Source organism: Macrobrachium nipponense, chromosome 49 (genome assembly GCF_015104395.2).
Source record: "Macrobrachium nipponense isolate FS-2020 chromosome 49, ASM1510439v2, whole genome shotgun sequence".
NCBI lineage: Eukaryota > Metazoa > Arthropoda > Malacostraca > Decapoda > Palaemonidae > Macrobrachium > Macrobrachium nipponense.
This window is the reverse complement of record NC_087224.1, coordinates 8,495,219-8,521,161: the sequence shown is the minus strand read 5'-3', so window position 1 is coordinate 8,521,161 and position 25,943 is coordinate 8,495,219. Positions and strand designations below refer to the sequence as shown.

Genomic DNA, 25,943 nt, shown 5'->3' with positions numbered 1-25,943 from the left:
GCCTTCTTTCGGGGAAGAAAACAAAAACATCTAAAGCTTTAGATTTTTATGGACGTCAGGGACTTTTGACGAGCATGTCCTGGGAAAGCACAAGGGACTTTATAAAGCTTGCCGACTCCTGGTTTGTTGTGTTCAATTCAAGGGTACCTTATGACAGAAAAAAATCTATAAATACTTATGGGATGCAACTGACGGAACAGAATAAAATCCTTGACAATATGAAGTGTACTGCTGAAACAATACGAGTTTGCAAAAGTAATAAGATCTATCAGTTCCAAAAGGGACTTATTGTGACATGCAAATCCTTGCCAAGGTTGCATATGTATAAAAGTAAATATGATGTATCATACGTAATTGCCTCCAGACTTAACCAAGATGGACTGGAAAACATGTTTGGCTGTCTTAGACAAATGGGTGCAAGTTATGATCATCTTACGCCAGATGAAGTCAAACACAGAATAAGGTCATGTTTACTTGGCAAAATAAATTCTATAACTGGAAAAAATTGTAACTCGATGAAGGAGTGCGATTCTTCAAATATGTCGGAAGGAATGTTAGGCCAAGAGAAAAGTTGTGAAAATAATGATTCAAATGAAACCGGTCTTGAAAGAGAGCTTATGATTTCTGCAATGGTGTTTGCCTCTACTGAAGATGAGAAGATCCCAGAAGAAGATTCAGAAAACTTTGAAAATGAATTTCATGAAATAACTTTAGAGAATGTTGCAGACGAAGAGGGCCTTCGATATGTTGGAGGTTATGTGGCATCTAAATTTCCAGATTATCAGTTCTTAGGATGTAAACTTAAAATAGTGAAAGGTACATGATGATAAATTAACGGAACCAAGTGCTGAGTTATTTGAAAAATTAAAGGTAACGGAAAAAATGTTTCAAACATACAATGGTGAAAATACACCGAGACCAGGCAATGGAGTATTATGCGACTTGGCACGCCATATTGAAAATTGTTTATCCTTGCCTTTTAAAGTAATATTGTTTTTTGTCAGATGTCGGATGTTTTTTAGGATGAGAGCTCTGAATGCCCAAATTTTATCAAGTAGGCAAAAACAGAAAAAGATGCATAAATTAACTAAATAATGCCATGAAAATGTTAAAAATTGTTGTTTTTTCACTTTTACTAAGTACTTTTTATTTCCATTATGAAGCCAGATACTGTTATGTGTTATCTATGTCGATCTATGTTAGTTTATTAAATAATGTATTGTAAAATTATACATAAGCCTTTGTAAATAAATGCCAGGTCAAATGCTAATTGAATATTTTTTTAAGTCCTGTCAAGTATATTAATTTAACTTAAGGTTTCTATTATATATTAGAGAGCCAAACATCATCAATCCACGATTTTGTATGTGTAGTACAGTGACCTATATGAATTCAAAAGAACACCAAACGTATACAAGATAACAGAGTGAAAAGGACATCTTACAGGCCTAATCTCTTCGACCCAAGGTACTTAAGTTTCCCAAGGTAGTACTTGCCTTGACCGCTCCCACCCTGGCCTCCAGGCCTGTCACGGAAATACCCCACAACTACCCCTGCGACCAAAGTGACTGTACCTCTCTCCCTTATTCTATATACCTTGGGATTACCCACACACAACAATTCTCGAGGTAGTGGGACTTTGCTCAAACCATTTTTAAAGACTCGTAGCCTTCCACTATTTAATTTTCGAAGGCTGTAAAATCTTTGGAGAAAAATCTGCAAAATTTTTGTAGATAAAATCATCAGGGTTTTTACCTCGTCGAGATAGTTCCATTCGCAATTATATAAAATATATTTTGACACATTACTGATTATTCACGTCTGTTTTGATTAATGTCTACTAACAACAAAGTTTACTTAATTACTGGGGGGATTAAACGAGGCATACATACTGGATTTTCAGCCATACATATCGTTCCCTTCTGTTACAGTTCGGGAATCGAGCGCTGGTCATTCAGTTGTGAGATAAACGCACTGCTTTTTAGCTTGAATGGGAGAAAAAAATATTATATATATATATATATATATATATATATATATATATATATATATATATATATATATATATATATAAGAATGAAAAGGGTGTCACACTCCATTTTCTGACAAACTGTGATTATGTAAAACTGGATTGAAGCAACACAGGAAGACGTTTCATCATTTTACTATCAAGTTCTGCATTCAACTTGTGTACCACTTAATCGACTTCCCGTCTCAGCGAATATAGAAACAATTTGACACTTCGTGTAATACTTTTTTGTTTGTTTGTATGGTGTTTGTACGTTGCATGGAACCAGTGGTTATTTAGCAACGGGACCAACGGCTTTACGTGGCTTCCGAACAACGTCGAGAGTGAACTTCTGTCACCAGAAATACATTATCTCACTCCTCAATGGAATGGCCGAGAATCGAACCCGCGACCACCGAGGTGAGAAGCAAGCACCAAACCAACCACGCCACTGAGGCGCCTTCGTGTAATTCCGAACTGATTTCAACTTGCCAGCTAGATGGAAAATGATTTTAGTAATGAGGTGGCTTTCTCTTTCGAATAAGTGCAGACAGCAATGGTAACTTGTGTGAGAAATCTGGCGGATTTTGAAATCTGGAAGCGCTGAAAAAAATAATTAAATGGCCAAGTAAAGAAGAAAATTAATTACCGGGTTCAAATTTTACACGATATTGGCAAACAGTGGTAAAATTTGGTTTCCGCTATTTTTGCACATAGAAAAAAGGGTGACCACTTGATGTAGTAATGAAGGAGCTTCAGTTTTGGCAACCCCCCCCCCCCCCCCAACCCCAAAAGGCCACTTAGTGCAAAGTTTGTAGTCAAGACGTTGGAAGATATCAACAAAGGCGGTGGTGTGACATCGCCATCGAAAATAACTTCAGATATCCGACAGACAGACCACACGGACGAGTCCAACTGATTCTCGGAACTCGTTCATGAGGGCGGCCTCTTTTCTTTTTGTCTTTCTCTTTTAACGTTTTTGTCTTTGCGTGAGTCACTGATATTTCAGTGAATCTGGTTGTCCCTCTTATTTTATTTATTCATTTATTCATTTATTTATTTATTTATCTGAATGTTACAGGAGTAAGCTTGGAGATGTGAATCATGACTAAACTGAAATTTATTTGACTACTGTCACTTATTATATATATATATATATATATATATATATATATATATATATATATATAATATATATATATATATATATATATATATATATATATATACACATAGAATTGCACACGCACCCAAACATTTCGCCTCACCTTCCTTCAATGCCAATCATCACCTCCACAAAAAACGTGATTCAATCAGGTAATGTGTCAACTCATGTGTGACGTCACGGCCGAGTGACGATGACGTGGCCGAATGACGTCATGTCACGTCTAATTCGTTCGTAGAAAAAAATTAGTTAAGAAATAAATGAAAGAGGGACCGCATTTTTACGTGTGACGTAACCGAGTTGACTTATTATAGCCCACTGGCGGTTTTCTGTACACGGGCTCGATTCTGCAGCTCACCAGTCGACCCGGGCGTGAATGTTAGAAAAAAAAATAGGCTATGGGGCTTGCAACCTCATTTCAATAAAGTAAAAGCAATAATAATAATAATAATAATAATAATAATAATAATAATAATAATAATAATAATAAGTAACACCCTCTGGTGCCATATATATATATATATATATATATATATATATATATATATATTATATATATATATATATATATATATATACTCACACACACACACACATATATATAATATAATATTATATATATATATATTATATATAATAATAAGATAATAATATATATATATCATAGTTGGAATGATATATAAGGCATAAAAACAAGGCGTGATCCGACCTCCAGCTTACTTGGGGTGCATGCTAAAATCGAAAGTCAAACCAACGAGATTTAAAATAAAGGCGCTATATTATATTAGAAATAATTCTTCTGTACTGTTCAACATCCACATTATTTATCTTTTACATTTTCACTCTCATAAACAATTCAGACCTTTTTAAAGCTTTTTTATAGACCTTTCCTACTAATCCCCTCCCCAACAACAACAAAAGCAAAGTAGTTTGTAGGCTTACTCCCCGGGTAATCGAAAATGGTTAAATTAACGAGGAATAAACGCTAAAACAACGTTAAGACCAAAGCAAAATGTACCTTGTTGCACCTGTGGTATTTTGAGGCAAGGTCAGATGGCAGATTACAGAGCCAAAGAATATGTTGGCTTCTATTGTTTACTGTTTCCTTAAGAATATGAAGGGTTGCCATACAGCAGCCTCGAATTCGCTGACCATATTTCTCGCAACACCAGTTTGTTTGAACTGATCGCTCAGTCCGTTTATAAATTCTTAGGATTTGAGGCTGAAATATTATGTTATTCGTATCAAATAATAATAATAATAATAATAATAATAATTAATAATAATAATAATAATAATAATAATAATAATCAAATATTTAATTTCCAAAACTTCACTAATTAAAAACATTATAATAGTAATTGATCAGTCAGTCAGTTTGTAAATATTTTAATAATTTATGTTTTTTTCGAACTGATCACTCAGCCCGTTTTTATAAATTCTTAGGATTTGAGGCTGAAAATATTATGCTATTCGCATCAAATAATAATAATAATAATAATAATAATAATAATAATAATAATAATAATAATAATAATAATAATAATAAAATAATTGAAAAAGAAACCCACAAATTCAATTTGTAACTTTGTTTACTTCTAAGTATTTACATTTAGTTTTACTCCACACTCGAGTACTTTCAGGCCCTTCTGTGGCCCATTCTCAAGAGATGTTGGGATGTTAGCCTGGGTCAAGGCCCAGCAGTCTTCTGGAACTTCTTCTCGTTGTGCTGTCATTTATGCGATGGCTGTTCTGGTTTTCTTGAGAGTTGCCAATCCCCTCTTGTCGCTCTGATATCCTGATGCTGATGGTCAATGGGATTCACCCTTGTGGTAAGGGTGTGGTCACCGTAAGTCTGTTGGGCAGGAAACCTAATCTCCAGGTCAGCAGGGTCAATCTTAGCTTCTTTTAATATCAAAGCTCGGCTTATGGGATCTTCTGAGGTAAAACCTTTGTTTCCTTCAATTACTTTGATCTCTCTGATAAGCGCACCTTCTACTACCCTCCTGTGACTAATTTTCTTGCTTTTGTATATAAGCCTACTGTTTTTGAAATCCATCCTATGGTCATTTTCCAACAATGTCTAGCTATAGCACTCCCCTGAGAGTTAAGCTGTACTGCCCTTCTATGTTCTTGGACTCTAGTCCTTATTCCCCTACCTGATTCCCCCACATATCTGTCTCCACAATTATTGCAATTGATTATGTATACCCCCGCTACATCATCTGTATTACTGTCTTCTCCTTCCAATTTATTTTTACATAACGTCTTTGTTTTTTAAGGTATTATCAAAGGTACTATACAAATTTATATTGACTTTCTTTCATTTTTGAAGTGATTTGTTTCATTTTAGGCATAAAAGGGAGGGCAACTATTTTCTTGTTTTCTTTATTCCATGTACTCTCTACATTCGCTCTGTAAAATATTTTTCTAGCTTTTGGTGAGTGCCCTTTTTCTGAACCATTCCGGGTATGCTAATGCATCGAAGCTTTTATCGATGTAATTATTTCTTGCTCTATCTTGCAAGGGTCACACGTTCTCATTGCCCTAAGAAATAAACCTGTTAGAACCCCTATTTTTATATCATGACTATGAAAAGAGAAGAAATGAATATATGAGTTTGTATGTGTGGGCTTTCTATATGTGCTGAATTCATATCCTGTTTCTTTTCTTTCTATGAGTATGTCTAAAAAGGGCAGTTTATTATTGTTACTTTTCTCTAAAGTGAACTGGATATTGTTATCAAACTTATTGAGCTCATCTAGAAAAGTTTCTATTTTATTTCCATCCCCTTGCAGAATAGCAAAAATATCATCCACGTATCTCCACCATCCTTGCAGTTTTAAGTTAGGGACATTCACATTAGGAACTAGATTAGTTTCGTAATATTCCATATAGATGTTAGCGAGTATAGGTGATAATGAGGACCCCATAGCTACTCCATAATTTTCCTGTTTGTAAACATGTCCCTCAAACGTGAAATAAGTATCACTGACACACAATTTGATCAACTCAAGGAAGACGCCTATTTCGATGTTTGGATTGAAAATACCCTCATTATGTTTAGTCTGTAGGAATTCTAATACTTTATCTAAGGGGACATTGGTGAATAATGCTACTACATCAAAACTAACCAAAGCTAGAAAAATATTTTACAGAGCGAATGTAGAGAGTACATGGAATAAAGAAAACAAGAAAATAGTTGCCCTCCCTTTTATGCCTAAAATGAAACAAATCACTTCAAAAATGAAAGAAAGTCAATATAAATTTGTATATACCTTTGATAATACCTTAAAAAACAAAGTATGTAAAAATAAATTGGAAGGAGAAGACAGTAATACAGATGATGTAGCGGGGGTATACATAATCAATTGCAATAATTGTGGAGACAGATATGTGGGGGAATCAGGTAGGGGAATAAGGACTAGAGTCCAAGAACATAGAAGGGCAGTACAGCTTAACTCTCAGGGGAGTGCTATAGCTAGACATGTTGGGTGGAAAATGACCATAGGATGGATTTCAAAAACAGTAGGCTTATATACAAAAGCAAGAAAATTAGTCACAGGAGGGTAGTAGAAGGTGCGCTTATCAGAGAGATCAAAGTAATTGAAGGAAACAAAGGTTTTACCTCAGAAGATCCCATAAGCCGAGCTTTGATATTAAAAGAAGCTAAGATTGACCCTGCTGACCTGGAGATTAGGTTTCCTGCCCAACAGACTTACGGTGACCACACCCTTACCACAAGGGTGAATCCCATTGACCATCAGCTCAGGATATCAGAGCGACAAGAGGGGATTGGCAACTCTCAAGAAAACCAGAACAGCCATCGCATAAATGACAGCACAACGAGAAGAAGTTTTCCAGAAGACTGCTGGGCCTTGACCCAGGCTAACATCCCAACATCTCTTGAGAATGGGCCACAGAAGGGCCTGAAAGTACTCGAGTGTGGAGTAAAAACTAAATGTAAATACTTAGAAGTAAACAAGTTACAAATTGAATTTGTGGGTTTCTTTTTCAATCTTCAGAAGAAAACTGAAAGAAGTTTTTGTTTTGGTTTGGTTCATCATGTACCCCACTGCAACATTACAACAGAAGTACATTTCAACAACTGTATGAAGTCGCTGGAACTCAAGCTGTTCATTATGCAAGAAGATATGAAGCACAACTTTACAAAGCCAAAGCCATGAAAAACAAGATCTGGTTTATAAGTGAATGTTTGAAGAACAAAGTGTGTCCAAAAACATATGGCAGGATTGGAAGAAGACCCTGGAGTGGAGAAGCATTCAGCAGTTTTCAAGAAGGATACATCAAGGATCAGTTGCAAGAGCTTAGGGAGAAGAAAGAGGCTGCATTTGCTGGTGTAAGGAGTACACAAAACACACTTCAAGAGACCATAAGGGGTGAGTGTACAAAAAAGTTGTTGGGCAGGTCAACAGTAGAGTAAACTTTGATACAAATCGTAACATGGTCAACATTAAAAATAAAAAAAGTTTGAGAGTTTATTTAGTAATTCGGTTTGGTTTGGATAAAATTTAGCAATATGGATAATATAAAGAATATCTCAAGTAGATTATTGACTAGGGATGAAACAGCAGCACTAGGGCTAGGATTAAATTTTTGTGCAGGGACTACAAACAATATTAACATAGAATTCAACAGCAAGATTAACTACCTTAATGTTGAACATCACAATGATTTAGCTCCTTTTCTCAGAGGAGTGATGATAGGGAGTAATGAAAGCAAACTTGGAGATATCTTGCCAAGGAGATTTAGTGTCGCTCTGAAGGGATTAAAAGCTACAAAGATATTAGAATTATGAAAGCTGACAAAGGGGGTAGTATTGTCATCATGAATAGCTCAGAATTATATTGGGTTAAAATGTACAGGCTACTAGATGATGAAACTACTTATGCTTAAAATAGAGAATCCTCCAACAATCCAAAAGCTTCAGAATACCTTTAATCAGAATGTGAAGAAAATAATCAGTAGACTAGGTAATGGGAAGGACATGCTATGCACTAAATTATTCTCAAGTAAATTACCTGAACTTGCATATATATATGGCAGCCCCAAAATACACAAGGAGGGCTGCCTCTACGCCCTATTGTTTCTAGTAGGAAATCTCCTAACAAAAACTTAGCTGTGTGGTTTAGCTGGAGAACTAGGAATATACTTAGGTATATTTTCAGAATCCCATATTAAACATTCAGTAGATTTCATAGACAAAGTTAAGAAAAAGAATATAAAGGGACACAATGGTTAGTTTTGATGTAGTAGCATTATTCACCAATGTTCCCCCTTAGATAAATGTATTAGAATTCCTACAGACTAAACATAATGAGGGTATTTTCAATCCAAACATCGAAATAGGCGTCTTCCTTGAGTTGATCAAATTGTGTGTCAGTGATACTTATTTCACGTTTGAGGGACATGTTTACAAAACAGAAATATGGAGTAGCTATGGGTCCTCATTATCACCTATACTCGCTAAAACATCTATATGGAATATTACGAAACTAATCTAGTTCCTAATGTGAATGTCCCTAACTTAAAACTGCAAGGATGGTGGAGATACGTGGATGATATTTTTTTTTTTTGCTATTCTGCAAGGGGATGGAAAATAAAATAGAAACTTTTCTAGATGAGCTCAATAAGTTTGATAACAATATCCAGTTCACTTTAGAGAAAAGTAACAATAATAAACTGCCCTTTTTAGACATACTCATAGAAAGAAAAGAAACAGGATATGAATTCAGCACATATAGAAAGCCCACACATACAAACTCATATATTCATTCTTCTCTTTTCATAGTCATGATATAAAAATAGGTGTTCTAACAGGTTTATTTCTTAGGGCAATGAGAACGTGTGACCCTTGCAAGATAGAGCAAGAAATATTAAATTACATCGATAAAAGCTTCGATGCATTAGCATACCCGGAATGGTTTCAGAAAAAGGGCACTCACCAAAGCTAGAAAAATATTTTACAGAGCGAATGTAGAGAGTACATGGAATAAAGAAAACAAGAAAATAGTTGCCCTCCCTTTTATGCCTCCAAAATGAAAAAAAACCAAACAAATCACTTCAAAAATGAAAGAAAGTCAATATAAATTTGTATATACCTTTGATAATACCTTAAAAAACAAAGTATGTAAAAATAAATTGGAAGGAGAAGACAGTAATACAGATGATGTAGCGGGGGTATACATAATCAATTGCAATAATTGTGGAGACAGATATGTGGGGGAATCAGGTAGGGGAATAAGGACTAGAGTCCAAGAACATAGAAGGGCAGTACAGCTTAACTCTCTGTAGGAATTCTAATACTTATCTAAGGGGACATTGGTGAATAATGCTACTACATCTCAGGGGAGTGCTATAGCTAGACATGTTGGGTGTTGGGAAAATGACCATAGGATGGATTTCAAAAACAGTAGGCTTATATACAAAAGCAAGAAAATTAGTCACAGGAGGGTAGTAGAAGGTGCGCTTATCAGAGAGATCAAAGTAATTGAAGGAAACAAAGGTTTTACCTCAGAAGATCCCATAAGCCGAGCTTTGGATATTAAAAGAAGCTAAGATTGACCCTGCTGACCTGGAGATTAGGTTTCCTGCCCACAGACTTACGGTGACCACACCCTTACCACAAGGGTGAATCCCAATTGACCATCAGCTCCAGGATATCAGAGCGACAAGAGGGGATTGGCAACTCTCAAGAAAACCAGAACAGCCATCGCATAAATGACAGCACAACGAGAAGAAGTTCCAGAAGACTGCTGGGCCTTGACCCAGGCTAACATCCCAACATCTCTTGAGAATGGGCCACAGAAGGCCTGAAAGTACTCGAGTGTGGAGTAAAACTAAATGTAAATACTTAGAAGTAAACAAGTTACAAATTGAATTTGTGGGTTTCTTTTTCAATCTTCAGAAGAAAACTGAAAGAAGTTTTTGTTGGTTTAATAATAATAATAATAATAAAATATTTAATTTCCAAACTTCACTAATTAAAAACATTATAAATAGTAATTGATCAGTCATCAGTTTATAAATATTTTAATATTTGAGGATGAATAATAATAATAATAATAATAATAATAATAATAATAATAATAATAATAATAATAATAATAATAATAATAAAGGCTTTAATATCAAAATCTTCACCAACATGAAAACATGATTAATTTCAAGAGAGAGAGAGAAAAAAAAAACAATATTCCCAAGAACATCTTCAATTTAATTTTTATGTCAACAAAAACATATGACGATCTGCTACAAATATGTCATGTCATTGTTGACATAATTATATGAAGATGATGCAAGAGTATTCTCGTATGTCATCTTTTACGCCATTACTGGTGATTTTGTCATAAAACATATTGTTTTGTTTTTTTTTAGTTTTAGGAAAAGGCTAATCTCAGGCCTCTTTGGACCCATTGCTACTTGCAAGTTTACGAGTTAATAATGATAATGATAATAATAATGATGATAGCAATAAAGTAAAGATTATAATAATGATAATAAAACTAAAGAGATCATTGATAATAATAATAATAATAATAATAATAATAATACTAATAATAATAATAATAATAATAATAATAATAATAATTAACTGTTTTTATAATTTCCAAAGTTCATAGACGAAGACTACGGTGTAAATGAATTGCATCTTTGAATTCCACGACTTTATTCTAAAAAATGAGGAATGCTTTGTATTTGAAAAATAAAGTAAATAGAAATAAGAAATGCACGCATTTAAATCAGTTAATAATTGAATAAGACCTGGGTTCGATCCCGATGTGAGACAGCAATGTATTTCCTCTTTATATATATTATATAATATATATATATATATATATATATATATATATATGTATATATATACATACATATAAATACGTACATATATATACACTTATATACTCTTAATTCTAAGTCGTCATTTAAGCCAAGAGGAATATATCGCCTTTAAGCTAAAAGTGAAAAGTTGCCAGTTTTCCACCTATTTCGAATTCGTATTTAAATGCTTCATTATAAAACATGACATTTTGGACATTTCTAACCTAAACATTGAAGCTACAACTCATTGAAATTCCTTTGTCATGTTCCTTTGTTCTTTAACGAACCCAAAAAGGGTTGCAGCAAATACCTGAATATGCATTGCTGGTCCGGCATGCGCGGGAATGCAAGGTGAATTGTTTGGCTATAAATGGCAATTATAAGGATAAGTTGCTAGATATATCTATATTTATTATTATTATTATTATTATTATTATTATTATTATTATTATTATTATTATTATATTTGTTATTATTATTATTATTATTATTATTATTAATATACACGAAAACCCTTAAAATGATCATTTATTAGTTTAAAGGGGTTCCCATAGAGGAGAGTTTCCATAAGTGCAATCAATATATAATCAGACATAACATACGTACTATTATATATATATATATATATATATATATATATATATATATATAGTATATATATATATATATATATATATATATATATATATATATATATATATATTGAGAGAGTTATTTTGTGGCCGTTATGGAAAAACAGACTAAACTAAGGGTTATAACGTCAGACATAACCTGTCTCGTTCTTTATATAATAATAATGTGGGAAACTTACTTTGTGTCGAAGTCAAATGCTTACTTAAAGTATCGCACTTTTACCTGTAAGTAAATGGAGTATTAAATATTGGTCAATCTCCAATAGAATTCTTCTCGCATCTTTTAGCATTTTGTCGACAAACTTTGCACTAAGACGGGTGTCAAAATTCAAGCCCCGTACGTAAGCTTAAGCAATGTTACAAAACATAGCTCTAGGTTTACATCAGTTAAGGGAAACATAATGAATATATAATACGAAGTCTGCACCAATTAAGGGAAGCATAATAAATATATAATACGAAAATTGCCGGAAATACTATGAAAATGGCAGTAAACGGTGCTCTCATGACCCTATAGGTCTACTAAGCCATTTCTCCGTAGTCAGCACAGCATGAGCAAGTTAAGTGGAGTTTAACACCGGCTGAATGATGAAGATTTTCGGTTCCCAGATAATTCTTTGGGTGGAGTTGATACTGACATATTGCCTTCGGGTCATGAGAGAGAGAGAGAGAGAGAGAGAGATCCATGAACCCAGGTGAAGGTAGCCTTTGTCCTAGACCGATCTGCCATAATTTTGGGTGGAGCATTGATCAGGCAACCGAGCTTAGCTCAGAGAACGTGTAATATTAATAAAAAAGAAGAAGCTGATACTGATAAATAATAATAGAATGATAGCTGCATGACACGAACTTTAAATACATTCTGTAAAACCAAATTGTTATAAATATAGAAACGAAAAGAACCAAACTAATTCTGTATTATAGATTACAGAGGCTGGAGAAGATTTCCGAAGCCCGTCATTAGCGTGAAAGATACAGGAAGAGAATGCCTGAGTTCTGATGTAATAATGTATACTTAAGAATGCTAGTATTTCCTTTAAGAATGATCTCACATACGTGTGGGAGGTTGTATGTATCTTGCATTTGTAAAAAGTAAAACTTAAGGTTTATTGACACACACACACCACACACACACACACAACACACACACACACACACACATATATATATATATATATATATATATATATATATATTATATATATATATATATATATAGAGAGAGAGAGAGAGAGAGAGAGAGAGAGGGTGATGTGTATGGGTGTACGTAGGTGTGTGTATATATGGGACAGATGTCAACCATAAACAGGTGAGCAGAGAGGAAAGAAACATTACAAATTATCAATTAGTCAACAGAGAGAGAGAGAGAGAGAGAGAGAGAAGAATGACTCACTGATTGTGACTGTGCTAAAACCGCTCTAGACCCAGCCCAGATTTCTTCTTTAGGACATCAGTCAAGAGACCTGCATTTCTCTAATCCTACTCTTCTTATTAATCTCAAACTCACGACGGTCGACTGAAGCCATGATTATTGGTAAATAACGATATATATAGATGTATATATATAGGCCTAAATGCAATATAAGCCTATATATAATATTTAAAAGAATGAGACACACATCCGTAACGTGATCGTATATCCTGATGGGTGGAACCTTTTGACTAATACTGATCATCAGAGATTTCTTGTTTTTTCTTGTCTAGTATTTCCTTCCCTTATGTTTTATCGTCCTGGTGAAATTTGTGTTAGTGGACGCCTGCATGCAAGAACAATTTCCGTTAGAGCAATAATTGAGTGGATATAAAGCATGGTTATATATATAATATAAACACACACATATAGTATATGCTTTCATGAGCATAATCTTCTCGTTGGCAACTTTCTTTCGATACGTAGTATGTTCAAGGAAGCACTTTTCCAATTTCACATAGTTCTTCTCATCCTCGACGTTGAAATTTAGAATGGAAAATGTAAATATTGCTAATACTCCGCTCCATCTATTTACTTCTTATTCTGAGAGCCATTATCTATACTCCAGTATGTAAACAAACTCGTAAGCTGAAAGTTCGTAAGTTGAAAGCTCGTCGGAGGAGCGTCTGTACGCATTTATATATCGGCCTACAGTTCCATTGTGCGTCTAGCACAATCCTGATGATAGTTTCATTTGAATGGCTGAAACAGCTGTCGACGCAAGAGTAAATGAATGGAGCAATTTCTGTCTGATCTTTCCTGGGCAGTGACCCCAAAAGGGTTTTAACCCAGTATGTATCCACCGTTGCGGCGTGTTTAGTACAAGCCCGTTGGGGATGACGGTGAAAACATAAACGAAAAACTGTAAATATCGTAAATATATTGACCCCCATGAAATATTAGTTGTTGATAACGATCACTATCTGGGAAATAGCCTTTTTTTCCTGTCCTTTACAACTTCTACCTTTATAATTATAAATAGAGAAAACTTGAAAATTGATACACAAAAATATTAATGAGCTGAAAAGGTTAAGAGTTGTTAATAACAGCTAAAAATATATATACTGAACAGTATATATCCTTAAATCTAAGGTAGAAAGGTAAGTGAAACTTGGAAAAAGTACTTTCGAAGTATATTCTACATTTTCAAGTTCACACTGAATGTAGTAGAAGTTGACACTTGACAGTCCTTTATATACAAAAACAGAAAGAGGGGGCGAGGTTACATTTTGCTAATCTGGGCGCCCCCTCTTTCTGCTTTTCTATATAAAGGACTGTCAACTTCTATTCTATTCAGTGCGAACTTGGAAATGAAGAATATACTACGAAAGTACTTTTTCCAAGTCTCTGTGTCACTTACCTTTCTACCGTGGATTTAAGGATGTTCTCAGTATATATATATATATATATATATATATATATATATATATATATATATATACTATATATATATATATATATATATATATATACTACATATATATATATATATATATATATATATATATATATATATATATTATATATATATATATATATATATATATATATATAATATATATATTATATATATATATATATTCTATATATAATCCTATTTATATATATATATATATATATACATATATATATATATATATATATATTATATATATATATATATTTTTATATATATATATATATATATATATATATATATATATATACTATATATATATATATATATATATATATATATATATATATATATCTCAAAAAATCACCATAAACGTGACTGGAATAACTTGAAGTAATCAAAGTCCACAATTATGTAAAATGTGTATTTAAAAATACATAAAAGACGGGAGCTTTCGTCTACTTGATCAGTAGACCTCATCAGCCGTACTAATTTTTCTTTTCAAATAATATATACAAAAAAGTGACGAAGGACAAGCAAGACTCTGGAAACGTCTCCAAGGGAGGATAACAAGTATAACAACCCAAAACAAAACAAACTATCTTAATCATGTTATTCCCTCGTCTTTTGGCCAGACATCTTGAACGAGGGAATAACATGATTAAGATAGTTTGTTTTGTTTTGTTATCTCCCTTGGAGACGTTTCCAGAGTCCTGCTGTCCTTCGTCCCTTTTTTGTATATATATTTGAAAAGAAAAATCAGTACGGCTGATGAGGTCTACTGATCAAGTAGACGAAGCTCCCGTCTTCTATGTATTTTTAAATACACATTTTACATAATTGTGGACTTTGATTACTCAATATATATATATATATATATATATATATATATATATATATATATATATATATTATATATAGTATATATTATACATATTTTAGTTGAAATAGATGCCAGAAGAAGAATTATTCTTTAAATAATAATAATAATAATAATAATAATAATAATAATAATAATAATAATAATAATAATAATAATAATAATAATAATAATAATAATAATAATAATAATAATAATAAGGGAATATAGCCCAGTATAGCCAGTATAGCCAGTAACTACAGGCCTATCACCTGCCTACCAGCAATGTGTTGATTACTAACAGTATCATCAGTGAAAGGCTATACAACTACCTAGAGGAGACAAATACCATCCCCTACCAACATGAAAGGCTGCAGAAGGAAGTGTAGGGGCACAAAAGACCAGCTCCTGATAGACAAAATAGTAATGAAGAACAGTAAGAGAAGGAAAACCAACCTTAGCATGACATGGATAGACTATAAGAAAGCCTTCGACATGATACCACACACATGGCTAATAGAATGCCTGAAAATATATGGGGCAAAGGAAAACACCATCACGCTTCCTCAAAAATATAATGCGCAACTGGAATACAATACTTACAAGCTCTGGAATAAGACTAGCAGAGGTTAATATCAGGAAAGGGATCTTCCAGGGCGACTCACTGTCCCCACTATTCTGTAGTAGCCATGATTCCCATGACAAAAGCACTGCAGAAGATGGATGCTGGGTACCCACTCGAGAAAAGAGGCAATAGAATTAAACCATCTGATGTTCATGGACGACATCAAGTTGTATGGTAAGAGCATCAAGGAAATAGATACCCTAATCCAGACTGTAAGGATTGTATCTGGGGTCATCAGGATGGAGTTTGGAATAGAAAAATGTGCCTTGATCAACAAACAAAAGGGCAAAATAAATAACAACAAGAACTGAAGAATTGGGATCAAGCTACCAGATGGGAACAACATCAAACACATAGATGAGACAGGATACAAATACCTGGAAATAATGGAAGGACGGGATATAAAACACCAAGAGATGAAGGACACGATCAGGAACGGGATATAAAACACCAAGAGATGAAGGACACGATCAGGAAAGAATATATGCACAGACTCAAGTCGATACTCAAGTCAAAACTCAACGCCGGAAATATGATAAAAGCCATAAACACATGGGCAGTGCCAGTAATCAGATACAGCGCAGGAATAGTGGAATGGACGAAGGCAGAACTTCGCAGCATAGATAAAAAAACGAGGAAACATATGACAATACACAAAGCACTACACCCAAGAGCAAATACAGTCAGACAATACATAACACGAAAGGAAGGAGGGAGAGGGCTACTAAGCATAGAGGACTGCGTCAACATCGAGAGCAGAGCACTGAGGCAATTATATGAAGACCAGTGAAGACGAGTAACTCAAGAGTGTATGGGAAGGACTGATAAAAGTAGACGAAGACCCAGAAATATACAGAGACAGGAGGAAGATAAGATAAGCAGAACAGAGGAATGGCATAACAAACCAATGCACGGACAATACATGAGACAGACTAAAGAACTAGCGATGACACGTGGCAATGGCTACTGAGGGGGGAGCTCAAGAAGGAAACTGAGGGAATGATAACAGCGGCACAAGATCAGGCCCTAAGAACCAGACATGTCCAAAGAACGATAGATGGAAATAACATCTCTCCCATATGTAGGAAGGGCAATACGAAAAATGAAACCATAAATCACATAGCAAGCGAATGTCCGGCACTTGCACAGAACCAGTACAAAAAGAGACATGATTCAGTAGCAAAAGCCCTCCACTGGAGCCTATGCAAGAAACACCAGCTACCTTGCAGTAATAAGTGGTACGAACACCAACCTGAAGGAGTGATAGAAAACGATCAGGCAAAGATCCTCTGGGACTATGGTATCAGAACAGATAGGGTGATACGTGCAAATAGACCAGACGTGACGTTGATTTACCAAATCAGAAGAAAGTATCACTCATTGTTATGTCGCATACCATGGGACACCAGAGTTAAGAGAGAAAGAAAGGGAAAAAATGGATAAGTATCAAGACCTGAAAATAGAAATAAGAAGGATATGGGATATGCCAGTGGAAATTGTACCCATAATCATAGGAACACTAGGCACGATCCCAAGATCCCTGAAAAGGAATCTAGAAAATCTAGAGGCTGAAGTAGCTCCAGGACTCATGCAGAAGAGTGTGATCCTAGAAACGGCGCACATAGTAAGAAAAGTGATGGACTCCTAAGGAGGCAGGATGCAACCCGGAACCCCACACTATAAATACCACCCAGTCGAATTAGAGGACTGTGATAGAGCAAAAAAAAAAAATAATAATAATACTTTTATATAAAGCATTATAATTATAAATGTGTATATAGTTACAAACAACTGTACAGAATTTTAATTAATAATATAAAAAATAACAGTTAACAATAAAGCAATTAATTATAATTACTGCCGTTGTCTTAACAAGTTCAAACACGGCCACCGAAAGTAGATCTATCTTCCGTTGGTCCCCGGTATAATGCTGCATGAGCCGCGGCCCATAAAACTTTAACCACGACCCGGTGGCGGCCTGTCCTAGATAGTTGCCAGACGCATGAACATGGCTAACTTTCGCCTTATATGAAATACAAACTACTGAGGCTAGAGGGTTGCAACTTGGTATGTTTGATGACTGGAGAGCGGCTAATCAACATCCCAATTTGCAGCCCTCTAGACTCAGCGATTTTTAAGATCTGAGGGCAGACAGAACACTAAAACAGCAACTAAACAGAACAAATAAACCCAAACACAACCGAGAGAAATTCCGCATCTGCGAGAAGAGACGAGACTCCCTGTCCAGATTAGCCTTGTAATCTTTTTTTCAGTCTTTATAGCCTGCCACCCCCATATATGTGTAGCTCCAAGATGGAGCAGGGCTAGGGAGGCAGGGAGGAGGGAGGAATTTCAGATGACTGTCCTCTCCAACCCTCCACTCGCTCCAAAGGAGCTCTTTGCTAGTTTAGTTAGGCTTGTGTATATGTATATATATATATATATATATATATATATATTATATATATATATATATATATATATATATATGTATCGCTGTATGGGATCCACCACAGACACACAACCACCAGCTAATCATTTACTGCCAATGTCAACAAGAAGCGAAATAGAATTTTCAGGAAATGGTCCCCCGTGGAATCGATCGCGTGTTAAACCCTGCACAAAATTAACAAGAAGAAAATGAACGTTTTGGTCATGATAAATAAGAAAAAATAATGTTATTTAAAGACGGACGTCCACGGTAAATATAATTAGCGTAAGAACTTGATGTCCTCAAATATTGACTCACCTTATTCTTTATCGTCTCATTCTTCTTTTTCTTACAATCATTAATATGTGCAGCCATTCCGATTATTATTATTATTATTATTATTATTATTATTATTATTATTATTATTATTATTATTACTATTATTATATTAGATGAAACCTATTCACATGGAACAAGCACACCAAAGGGGCCAGTGACTTGAAATTCAAGCTTCCAAAATTAGAGTACTCAAATTTAAAATACAAGAGAGAGAGAGAGAGAGAGGAGAGGGATGAGAAGGAAGATGAGAGAGAGGACCGAGACAGAGAATGAGAGACATTCGAGAGAGAGATGCCCAGAGAGAGAGACAAGAGAGAGAGAGAGATTGACCAGAGGAGAGAGGAGAGGGGGAGAGAGAGAGAGAGAGAGAGATAATAGGAACTTAACAATAGGCAAGTAAACGTATATGGGATTAGGTATATTCAAGTATTATATCCTACCTAGGATACTGTGCTAAAAACACAACCAGGAAAGAATTGTTTTCTGAATTATTCTGAATTATTTTCTAAATTTTGCTGCCCAAATGTACATAAAGAAATGTGTGGTCAAGTTATTTGAAAAGAGCCACTCACAAATAAGATAATACAACAAATATGTTAGATTTGGTGTCATGAGTTTTGACAACAAATAGATAGCATAGTTAGAAGTGTCTCAAAATTGACTACATACTCACAAGGCCCACAGACCACACCTATCACAAATTAGGTGACTTTCTGAGATAAATTTTGGGAATCTGTCAATATCCAGTCAACTCTTGATTGGTCCTTAGGGCACCCATCTTAAAAAAATCTCATCGATTTTCATAAATAATTATTTTTTTCCCGCCATTTATTTGGAAAGCAAGGCTAACAAGCAACGGGAAGCACTCACACACAGAAACGCACACAAATCCAGGAGCCACATTCGTATATATCTGCCTCTTTATCAAAATCTAATCAATTCTTCCTTAGCCCAAGGGCGTGGGCGTTGCTGGGTTTCAGTCTCGGATGGAGGTTGGTGGTAGTGGGAGATTGGGAACTGATCTTCAAAATAAAATAATTTTTGTACCTATTGTTGTTGGTTCTTAATCACATAGCACGCGCATTAGTCTTTATTCCTTGACTGTAGACATCAGTTGAAATCCTTAATTCTATCATTTCCATAATGATTTTTTTTTAATTTGCCAAAATTTATCATGGGCACATGCCCCTTTCAACCCACTCCCGTCCTTCCCGCCCACCACCCTTTGGGTCACCAATCTAATCAATTTCACGCAAATTCATAACAAATGAGTTGAGATATCTCGTAGACTGACAGACGGGCAGACAAAACAAACTAAACAGGCACTTGGTGAATACATAATCTCCTAGAGGAGCCACCGACCACAATTGCTACCTGCTGGCGGAACTGACGAGAATTCGTTATTCGCTCTGTGAAGTGACGACGCAGAAAACGGCTCCACCGAGAGCCATATAAAGACTTCCTACTAGTCTCCTTTTTGCTAGGGGGACTGACGAGGAGCGTATCTAGTGTCGGTAGGATTCAACCTTCAGAAGAAAATATCTGGATGTTATTGTCTCCAGAAGTATGTAACTTGATGGCGCCTAGATTTCGGAGCCTGAGGACTGGAAAATAAGAAGAAAAACAAAAGTAAAAAATGCACCGAAGTTTCTTCGGCACAATCAAGTTTTCTGTACATCGTATAATACTGCATGAAACCTTCAGGCTGCCGTGGTAGCCTGTGCTGTTGCGGTGCCAGACGCACGATCACGGCTAACTTTAACCTTGAATAAAATCAAAACTACTGAGGCTAGAGGGCAGCAATTTAGTTTGTTAGATGATTGGAGGGTGGATGATCAACGTTCCAATTTGCAGCCCTTTAGCCTCAGTATCTTTTAAGGTCTGAGGGCGGACAGAAAAACTGCGGACAGACAGACAAAGCCATCTCAGTAGTTTTCTTTGACAGAAAATAGAAAATAGCTAGTTAGTATCAAACCCTTAGTTAGTCTATCCAAAATAAAATAATTAGATGGCACACCAGATAAAAACTAGTGGCAGACTAGGAAAAGATAACTACAAAGATGGCTTTAGTCTTTCAAGACGAGTTCTGACCTGTTGAAAATAACCACGCTATGTCCCTAGAAGAAAATAACTAGATGGTAATTCAGATTTTGGAGTCTTAGGACATACCAAACGAAAATAACTAGAAAGTACTCAAGCTTTCGAGACGAGGAATTGGCCTGAAAGCATAACTTGATTGTATCCAAACTGCAGACTATACGAAGACTACGTTCAGACTATGTAGAAAGACAAAGGAAATAACTATATGGAATGCAACTCTTGGCCTCTGAAGACAAAGTCTTTAGAGAGCAACTGGATGTGTTTTGTGTTTGGGATCTTGGCTCTCGAGGAGAGAAACGGAGTATACTTTGACTCATGAGGACCAAACCTGGTTTCGATCCAAACTTTGTCTTCTTGAAGCACCAACTGGAAACTGTTCCAAGCTTTGGCTTCTGAAGAAAAATCTAATCAAGATAACTAGATAATGATTCAGACTTTGGCTTCGGAAGACAAACCTGAAACTTTTGGAGTCGAAGACTAATCTGAAGGACTTTGAAGACGGACGCGGGAGTCGTGCTCGCAAAAAGGCGCAACTAATCATCTCTTCAAGTTTCCTTAAAGGGGAGCAGCCATCCACCTGTGCTGTAAGACACAGGCGTCGTTGACCTTTGCTCATGTAACACCGATGTGTGTATATATGTACTATATATATATATATATATATATATATATATATATATATATATATGTATGTATGTATGTATGTATGTATACATAAATGTATCTTGAGTACATAAATGCATAATCATCTGGTCCTGATCTTTATCTATGTTTATAAGTGACGTAATCAAGGATCAGTAGATGGATATGTGGATTTGTACATACAAAGTAATCCTATTTATATGCAATTTGATTATTACTGAATTCCCAGTCGAGGCTGCTCAAAAAAGAAACAATAAATAAAAATAAATTAAAAATTCTGTAAGTGTAAGCATTTCCCGCCAAATTATGAATCAAACAGCACACGATGGCTGCTTATTTGTTTTCAATTACCACCAATATAGAGAGGAAGTCGTCGTTTTGGTGAATTTCAGTTTTACAACAGTTTGGAGAACAACTGCCGTCAGTGCGTGCTCAATTAAACGGTCTTATTTTACTCTTGCGTAGAAAAATACTTAAGTTTGGCGGACTTCAATTTCTTACTATTACCGAGAATATCGTCATGCTTGGTGGAAAACTGAAATGGAGTTTACTATACTATACGAATTGAGAAAAAACTTCTCACTCGTTGGTGGGAAGTTTGAAGGACTTTAGTTTTATGAAAAACACATTGCCCATATGGTGCTAAGTTTAGTTGGGCTTCAGCTTTACATCAATATTGAGGAAAAACTGTCATCGTTGCAAAATCTCAAGCACTTGAGTTTTATATCAATGCATAAAAAATAGTCCCTACCTGGTGCCGCCAAGTTTTGCAACGAGATGTTAAGGACAACTAGCGCACACACACACACACACACACACACACACGAAAAACGATCGCGTGACTCGTTAGAATGTACCACAAACAAATGTCAGCTGCAGCTCCACGAAAGATATATTATAGAACGTGGTGGTTCTTCAGTTCAATAGAATTCACCTCCATCTAGTACTATTATTTACCAACTTTTTGTTATGTAATTTATTCCCAAAAGGTTGTTTGTGTTATCACTACAATGTAATAACAACGTAACACCTGTTAGTTGTAGCAGTGTCGTGAGAATAACATCGTTTGTGATCGAAAATGGCGACTGAATCTGAGTAAGATTATTTTGAGGACTTTTGAGAACTCTCCAGCCCACACCGTATACGAACTGAAAAAAAGAAGAAGAAGCTTCTATAACTGAAAAGAGAGCGTTATGGAATTTACTGACTGAATGAGAGAGAGCTCTTCTTTCTATGCTATCTAATGAGAGAAGAAGAACGGAAGACGGCTCATCCCGCATACAACGAACGATGAACAACCAGGACTCGACGTTTATCTCGAAGCATCTCTTTATGACGAGATAAGCGAATAGCGCTGCAGATAACCGAACTGATGCTGCTAGCAGCCTCTTCTACCTTTCAGAGTAAATAGGTGAGTCTGATTGTATTGAATTATGAGTCCTTTAAATATCTACCCCTTTAGTTTTAGGTTAATATTGCTTTATTCGGATTTTCCTAGATCAGTAACCCCAAACGGTTTTATCCCGTTATGTATCGATCTGCCTTAATTTGCAGCACAAGCCCGTTGGGGATACCGTAAAAACATAAACAAAAGACTGTAAATATCATAGATATATTGACTCCCAAGAAACATTAGTCCTACCTATGAAAATTGCTTTTTTTTGTATTGTTTCAGATATTTTGTTGTTGTTTCAGTTTAAGGTTGGCAGTGCTTTGCATCTTTTAATGCTTAAAAGAAAATGGTTTCAAATGTCATAAAAGTATCAGGTTTTGGGTTTGGCTATTTTTTTTTTTTTTTTTTTTTTTACGTGTTAGTCGGTCCTAGACCTGAGGTTCACACTGGACTTTTTAGGCTCTTGATTATCTTACAATACCATGGGCCTCCGTGAGGCAAGATCCCCTGCTAGCAGGAATTCAGCTTAAAATAAAGTGGCTAATGTATAATTCCTATATTTCTAGAATTTCTAAATAGATAATTTATTTACGATATTTAAAAATTCAATCAATAATGCTCTATTGCTGACTTTCCAGTTTATATGATAAATTCATATATATATATATATATATATATATATATATATATATATATATATATGTGTGTGTGTGTGTGTGTGTGTGTGTGTGTGTGTGTGTGTGGCTAGCCTAATAAATATTTCAGTTGAAGAAATACAAATATCTAATTTGACTGTAGTGTGAAATTTAACTCTAGCGTAATTTTAAGGTTTATTTTGTGAGGAATATATATAAGCAGGTCTATTTCATACCTACAATACTCAATTTACTTTACAATAATTCAATTTTGCCCTACTTGGCGCCTGGTAATAGGGTTATGTGTTATCAGGATAATTCAGTAATAAGCTGTATCATGCATTAACTGAATTACGGGTGGTAAGTGATGCAATACATTTTTAATAATAAGTAATTCGTGATCATATAATTATTACATTTTTTTTACAATAATGGACCAAAATATGAGAAGACAAACATTCTTTCATAAATTTTACGAGGGGAGCATCCCTTCACGTATTCAGACCCAGATGGTATTGAGAACAAAAATTGAAAGAAAACTAAAAAGACTAAAAAAAAAAAAAAAAAAAAAAAAAAATAAGACAAAAACAAATAACATAAACAATTCAGCGCTAGCAACTCAGTTCAAAACATTTATTTGCCAGATCTGGATTGTTTACTCCCAACTAATACTATCGCTGTTTATTACATTGTGTTTTCTAGACCCTTTGCATTTCGAAGAAGGGAAATGTCCCACCATAAAAACGTGTAAAAGAATCCCTATTACCTGAAGTTTTAGTGGGCCATTCTGTGTTATATGGAAAAACAACGGACGTGTGTTTATCGTCGTTAAGGATGTTTTTGTAAGAGCATGCTGTTGTGGTTATCCATCCTGGCCAAAGGAAACTTACTGAGAAGGAGAGGAGGGGGAGAGAGAGAGAGAGAGGAGAGAAGAGGAGAGGCGAGAGAGAGAGAGAGAGAGAGAGAGAGAGAGAGAGAGAGAGATACAATTGTTACCGTTAAGACGATGTAAAAGAAAATGGTTACTTTTATATGATAGAAAACGATCGTGTATTTTATGGGTAACATTAGTATTAAGACTCCCATCCCCTTTTTAATGCTCTCTCTCTCTCTCCTATCTCCTATCTCTCTCCCTACCTCTCCTCTCTCTCTCTCTCCTCTCTCTCGCTCTCTCTCTCTCTCTTATCTCCTCTATCTCTCTCTCTCTCTCCTGCCTTTACTTGTTTGCCTTGGGCCATGGTCTCTCTCCATACAACCGGTCTTTGAAAATAAGATGAAATCTCCAGAGACGATAAACACGTGTTTTTCCTTAGTAGTAATACAGGACAGCCCATTAAAACGTGAGACAATGAGGGGTTCTTTTTATCATGTTTTGTAATGGGGTATCCCCTTCCCTCTTCCACTTACAATAGGTATCGAAAACGTATTGTAAATAAGTGATTTTTAGCAGAATGAAAGAGAGTATTGTTAGAAAGTATAAAAAATCTAAAACTGGCAACTATATAGTTTAAACATGTCGACGAATAATAAGTTTTGAATTGCAGTTACCACCTGTGCTATTTACTTCGAACTGGGTTTTATGATTTTTGCAAAAAACGTTTATTTACACATGGCTTTCCAGACCACTTAAATATCTCTCTCTCTCTCTCTCTCTCTCTCTCTCTCTCTCTCTCTCTCTCTCTCTCTCTCTCTCTCTCTCTCTCTCTCCTGTTTTTTGTGAGATAGGTGACGACTTTAAGGTGCCCTTTACAATATGGCTTAAAATAGGAAACTTTAAAAAGGATAAACACACTAATCATGTTTATCTCTGTCTCTGTCTGTCCGTCTTCTGTTATTTTCCTTTATTTTTTATTTTTGACTAGACAACGACTTTAGGGTACCCCTTACAATATGACTTAAAAAATAAAGCTATAAAAACGATAAAAGCATTAACCACTCTCTCTCTCTCTCTCTCTCTCTCTCTCTCTCTCTCTCCTCTCTCTCTCTCCTCATATATATATATATATATATATATATATATATATATATATATATATATATATATATATATAAGATATATATATATATAAATAAATATATATATATATATATATATATATATATATATATATATATATGCGTGTGTGTGTGTATAATGTATATACTAATTTGGATATGAATACAATCTCTTTTGGAAATGACATTACAAAAAATTATTTTCTCTGAGTATAAATTAATTTGTATAAGTGCCTGAATTTACTAACTGATAGGTTTATTTATTCAGGTTTCCCAACATTCACGGACTTAGGTAGTGGATGATATTTTCGCGTATTCTTCTTCAGTTTCCTTTTTTTTCAAGGATAGGCAGACAACTTCATGACTCGGGGAACAGCTAACTAACCATGACTGCCTTGAAATAAATGAGG

At 34.9% G+C, this 25,943-nt stretch overlaps 1 protein-coding gene across 3 annotated transcripts in view; it reads left to right on the top strand.

Annotated features, from left to right (window-relative positions):
* Positions 1 to 25,943, top strand: part of LOC135205303 (serine/arginine repetitive matrix protein 2-like) — a 140,390-nt gene that overhangs the window by 4,994 nt on the left and 109,453 nt on the right. For all 3 annotated transcript variants that reach the window (XM_064235724.1, XM_064235722.1, XM_064235723.1), the window contains exon 2: positions 22,500 to 22,921. The gene's annotated coding sequence lies outside the window, so the exon portion shown is untranslated. The remainder of the gene's footprint in view (positions 1 to 22,499; positions 22,922 to 25,943) is intronic.